The following is a 6,650-nucleotide window of genomic DNA, read 5'->3' as shown; positions in this document are numbered from 1 at the left end:
TCCTTGTGGATTTGGTTTATACTTCATGGTGGTACTGTATGCCGACATTACCCTGGACACCGTGGCTCTCAATACACCCAGACATTACATATGCACCAGCAAGACATGCACCAACAATTTGTCCACTTTTGAATTTTGATATGTCTCTCATTAAGTAATGGGGATTGCAATATTTTATGTACAGCTGTGCTAACCTTCACACTCTGCTCTTACTGATGCAGTATGAAGTTTGGCCACTAGGCCAAGCATATATACAATCGTGGTCAGAATTGTTGGTACCATTGGTAAATATGATCAAAGAAGGCTGTGAAAATAAACCTGCATTATTAATCCTTTTGATCTTTTATTTCAAAAAATTTACAAAAATCTAACCTTTCACTGAAATAAAACAATTGAAAATGGGGGAAAATCTCATGAAATAAGTGTTTTTCTCAAAAACACGTTGGACACAATTATTGGTCCCCCTAGAAATTCATGAGAAAAACCAAAGAATATATTTCTGATGTGCAGCAAAAGATAATTGAGCTTCACAAATTAGAAAGTGGCTTTAAGAAAAGAGCTAGAGCAGTGAAAATCCCCATTTCCACCATCAGGGCAATAATTAAGAATTTCCAATCAACAGAAAATATGTTACAGATCTGCCTGGAAGAGGACATGTGTCTATATCGTCCTAATGCACGGTGAGTAGGAGAGTTTGGTTAAAGACACTCCAAGGACCACAGCTGGAGAATTGCAGAAAATAGTTAAGTCTCGGGGTCAGAAAACCTTAAAAAAATATATCAAACAGCACCTACACCACGTGCTGTTTGGGAGGGTTTCAAGAAAAAAAAAATCAAGAAAAGAAAATGCACTCATCCAAAATCAATCCCCAGCATATTCTGTTGTCAGCCACGGCTGGAACTTCAAACGGGACTGGCTTCTATGGTCAGATGTAACTAAAAAATTAGCTTTTTATCAGCAAACACTCAAGATGGGTTTGGTGAACACAGGGATAAAAAGTACCCCTTGTGTACAATGAAATATACTGCTTTATGTTTAATGTTGTGGGCCTATATTTCTGCTGGAGGTCCTGGACATCTTGTTTAGATACATGGCATCTTTGATTCTATCAAATACCAAAAGATAAAAAAATCAAAAAGTGACTGACTCTGTTAGAAATCCTATAATGGGCCATGTTTGGATCTTCCAACCGGACAATAATCCAAAAACAAACCTTAAAAACAACACAAAAATGGGTCACTGGGCACAAAACCAATCTTCTGCTATGGCCATTCCAGTTCCCTGACCTGAACCCTATAGACAAGGAGTGGGGTGAACTGAAGACAAGAAGCACCAGCATGGAGCTGGGAATCTGAAGGATTTTGGCAAATGGAGGTTTCAAAAAGTATTGAATAAAAGGGTACCGTTAATTGTGTCCAATGTGTATTAGAGAAAAACATTTATTTCATAATGAATTTTCCCCCATTTTAAATTCTGATTCTCCAATGAAAGATTAGATTTTTGTGATTTTTTTAAATAAAAGATCAAAAGATGCAGATTTATTTTCACAGCCTTCTTATTTCATATTTACCATGGGTACCAACAATTCTGACCACGTATATATATATATATACAGTGGGTACGGAAAGTATTCAGACCCCCTTAAATTTTTCACTCTTTGTTATATTGCAGCCATTTGCTAAAATCATTTAAGTTAATTTTTTTTCCTCATTAATGTACACACAGCACCCCATATTGACAGAAAAACGGAGCTGTGACAAACACCTTGTGCACAGCTATGGCATATGACACAGCGCTGCCCACATGGCTATTGCTCATATAACAGCTCATTTGTATCAGTTCTTTTGTCTTTGAGTCGTTTTATTTCTCACAGATTTCTGCTCATTCTAAATCAGATACAGATAAAGTAGCACAGTAAAGATTACATTAATATATGCATTAGTGAGAGAGCGTGTGTGAATGAATTCTACCTGGCAGCGTCTCTCTAGTAGTGAAGCTGTGGGATTTAGTTAAGAAATATATGCTAGAACTTTTCAGTTTCTAAGCTATTTTATTTAGAAATCACAGAACAGTGTTGACAGTACATTTCCGCGCTGAATGATTCTGTGTGTTTGCGATCTGTGCGTGATGTACGTGCTACTGTCTGTAGCCTATGTGTGTGTGTTACAGTGCAGCAGCGCATTAGATTAGAAAGGCGATTAATTTACCTTTACAATAAGCTGTTTAAAAAGTGCATTCTCCCGTTCAATTTCGAGCATCAAGTAATTTAATCACACGTCTTGTGTAGCATTTTCAGTGTATGCATTTATTTGTCATTTTAACTGTTTGGAAACGGAGCGTAAATGTGGAAGTCCTTCAAAGATTTCTTATCCTGTTGCGCCCTCTATAGGACCAGCGACTAGTCGACGTCAAGCTTAAAGATTCATGGCAGAGCATTAAAGTCCGCGTGAACCGGAAGTTGCTGCCAACTTTCGGTGCGTTCCAAACGGGATATATCGCCCTCTGAAGGGCCCTTCGGAGTGAAAACAATCATGGCCACCATATTGAAGGGATTCACAAATTAATTGTTCACATCAAGACTAGCCAAGTGTGCTAATAAAGTCAAAAAACATTTTGATTTCATGCGGACTTTAAAGTCTACTAATCGATTAGTCAGTGCAACCTCTAATATATATAAAACATGTTCACTGTATATATATCATATAAATATATATACTGTATATATGATATGATATTTGGTAATTAAATAATGGCTTAAATTTCAGTCAGTTTGTCAAAGCTATCCACAGGTTTCAGAAGACTATATTATATTATATTTAATATAGTACATAGTAGAAAGTCAGTCACACAGGTTTCTATGATAGCCCAGAGTGTAAAAAAAAAGTAAATTAGGTACTTGTAATTAAAATAATAATAATATAAATGTCACATATTAAGCTATTAAATCACACTGTGTACTATAAAGTCTCAATTATGAGAAATTAAGTTGCTAATATAAAAACTAATATTACAAATTGGAAATGGTATGGTAATGGTAATATAAAGTCACAATTATAATAATAAAAAAAAGTCTGAAACTGCAAATTATGGTCACATTGTGGGAAATAAACTCACAATTATGAAAGAAAAGTTCAAAATGACAATATAAAATCCCTACGTTTGGAAGCACATGAGGTGAGTAATTGTATTTCATTTCTGGGTAAACTAATCATTTAATATGCAACACAGTCATATTCATTTTGCTCAGATTGACTGTGTTCCTGCATATCAGGAATGACCCTTAAATCACACCCACTCATTCATGGCCATCCATACATGCAGGGTGAATACATGTGGAATGTATTAAAGAGTCATCTAAAACGGTGTTGTGTAATGTGGAGTACTGTTATCAGTGCTCAAGTGTGCGTTATATGCAGCTACTTATTATAGGATGGAGCGCTAGTACTACATCACCATTAGTAACCTCTGATACCAAAAAGAAGATTCCACCCCCACTAATGCTTCATAGCCCAGCAATGCTAGCAAGCTAGATAAATATCCACATGGCTGTTTTTCCAACCAGCTCCATTCTCACAATGAAAAAATGTGCACTACGCAATCTCTGATAAAGTCTTTACGAATGCAATAATTCAACATCTCCCACGGTTAAAAACACCAGAGTGATAATTTTGTTTCAACAGAGAAAAATTCCCAGGTGTAAGATGTTTGTTTACTGTTAGTTTTCCCTCCCAAAACCTTTTCGAAATATGCCAAGAATCCAGTGTGTAGAGAGCAAGCTCTGTGCCTCTGTAGTCCGAGGTTTAATACAACAGTAATTTGTCATGAATGGCAGTTCGTGTGGCCCCAACAGGCTTTGGATCTTCTCTGCAGTCTAGACAGCACTCTAAGATGTCTGCCCGGCCCCACGACGAGCTTACAAATTACTCTCAGTGTAGTCTGCGACGCTGACCCTGCCATGGCCCAAACTCTCGTGCACTCTCTCTGGCGATGATCCAGTTGTTAGGTACTGCCATTTTCACTTCAATCAGAAGCCAGCTACGCTCTCTCCCGTTCACACACGATCCAGACACTTGCTTAATTTATTCTAATTAACGTCAACACAAAAACAACAACAACAAAGCATGTTGGTCCAAACCCACAATCTACTGAGACAACAGAGAGAGGTTTAAACAAATCAGACATTAGATTTGCTTCAATTAGCAGTCTACCAGAGCACTAGTGGGGAAACGCTCACCACCAGTCTTACAGAGATTTTTTAGGAAAACACTCTTAGGTGTAAAATTTGTCATATCACCTAAAACACAAGCACATACACACAGGCGCACAGGATACTGTGGGTGTTGATCAAGAAAATATGATACAAAAAAAATCAAATGAAAATGAAAAAAATCAAATTAATCATAGAGATCAATATTTGCTACAAACCCCCAAAGCAAGATAATTACATAATGAAGACTTAATTAAACACTTTAACAGTATTTAACACTTTAAAATAACACTTGCATCGCAGCACGGTTCACCTGAAAATTTTAATTTTGACATTGCTGACTCACCCATATGTTGTTCCAAACCCATCTGACTGCGTTTTCTTCTGTGAAACATAAAAAGAAGAAATGTTAATGAATGCCAATCCAGGTTTGTGAATTCAATACAATGGCAGTACATTATAACAATTAAACAACAAATAAAACACTCAAAAGCGTAGTAAAAAATATTTGGCTCGCTAATAATTTTTCAAATGTTTTGAACAGTATTGGTGATAAACAACTAGATATTTACATTTATTCATTTAGTTTTCATTATATATTTAAAGATGACATATCATGAAAATCTGACTTTTTCCGTTTGTGACTTTTTGTCACAACTGGGTACCCAGAACACTATTTAGAGTCCCAGCCTCAGAGGAGACAAGAGAGCAGTGGCTTTATTGATTTATTTACTGTATATTACACTGCTGGCACACAGATCTGATATAAACATGCAATTTCTTTCCCAGCTGTTTACCTTCACAGACACAACCAAGCTTATTGAGTTTAAGCTCAATAAGACATGAAAGAGAACTTAGTTTTGTACTACTCACATGCCGTGTGACAGCCGCTTTCTGTGCGCGTGCTCCAGATGTGTACGCTCAGAAAACGATATATCTGAAGTTTAAACTAATATGGTTTACAACGCATGATTTCAGTGCAATAGACATGATAATCAAAACCAAACATATGTTTTTTTTAGCAGAGTATCTAAGGAATGAGCTGTAAAGGCACAGCCCTATTCTGAAAAAGGGGACGGGAGCAGCAGCTCATTTGCTTTTAAAGTGACATGAACGAAAACAGTTTCTGCTCCCACTCCAAATAGGCATTTTCAAAATGATATCTGTGCATAACAGTTAGCCTAGTTGTAATCTGATTTTCTAATCTGACTGGACTAGAGACTTTCTATTGATATTTCCATCTGCGCGCGTTCTAGACGGGCTGTCAGTCAGTGCAGTTACAGTGTTGCGCCACAAGGTGGTGGATTCAACTACACATTCAAAAACGCTGATTCATTCATTCAGACGTAATGAAACACGCTTTTGAAATCATTTTAACTTTGAGCGCCACTTTAGAAGGCTCAGCTGACCAGCTATGCGACAATGCTAAGACAGAGATTTCGCTTTCCTTGGACATGACAACCTATTTTCACAAATATGACTCGGCCTGGAGGACAGACGCAAGTAATCGCACGCGCTCAGTCGATCTCTCTCTCATTCACTGTCTGTTTAGGCTTGTTAAGTGCAAGCCTCTGTACAAATCAGTATGGTACACATTATGTTATCATTACTAACTTGTTTAATATTCAGGCCACATGCATGGTGTAAAACGAGAAGGGCATAACCTAAAAAGAATAAAAAAAAGAAAACACGCAAAAATCGCGGTTGCTGCGGTTCTTGCATTCCTCTGCATTTTGCTCGTCAATAGCGCGGTATTGCGATATTGCGGTTATCGCGACAGCCCTAAGTACCACCGAGTATGACGTCACGGGGTTGGTTCGAGCCGATGGCCAGTGAAGTAATAGAAGCATTTCTTTACATTTTGGACACACGCTTGTTTTGAAATGGAGGAAGATTACATTGAAAGCACTGTCAAGTCCATAATAAGTGCAATTGCCTATGCATTTGAGCAGATACGGCGATGGGACCGAGCAGTATTACGGGTTGAAGAAACCAAACCGGTAAAGTGTGGATCAGAAACAATACTCGTTTACGTGGATACTCCTCAAAACTGTCATTCCGATGTGCTTTGTGTGCATTTGCTGATGAAGGCGCGACAGAAAGCTCAATTTGGTAGCCTACTCACGTGCCGTCCGAGCTGTGGCTTTGTGTGTGTGTGCGGCGCCGGCGCGAACAGAAATTATCTATCACAATGCGCTAGTACCGCATTTAAATCTCTTTCAGAAAAGGTCTATCACAGCGTGTAAATACCGCACTGAAATCTATTCCGTGCTGTCTCACGCTTGAATGGCTTAAACACTTTAATATTTAAACTGACAAGGCTTAAAACACGTGAGAATGATAAACTTTATTGAGGAAGCAGCACTGGTCCGATTGTTCAGATAACGTTAGGTGATTAGTTAAACACTACGTCCTGTTAACAGCAGGAAAGCTAATTGTATTC

The sequence above is a fragment of the Sinocyclocheilus anshuiensis genome, unplaced genomic scaffold (genome assembly GCF_001515605.1).
Source record: "Sinocyclocheilus anshuiensis isolate Anshui unplaced genomic scaffold, SAMN03320099.WGS_v1.1 scaffold1572, whole genome shotgun sequence".
Taxonomy (NCBI): domain Eukaryota; kingdom Metazoa; phylum Chordata; class Actinopteri; order Cypriniformes; family Cyprinidae; genus Sinocyclocheilus; species Sinocyclocheilus anshuiensis.
Note: the sequence above shows the minus strand (reverse complement) of the source record.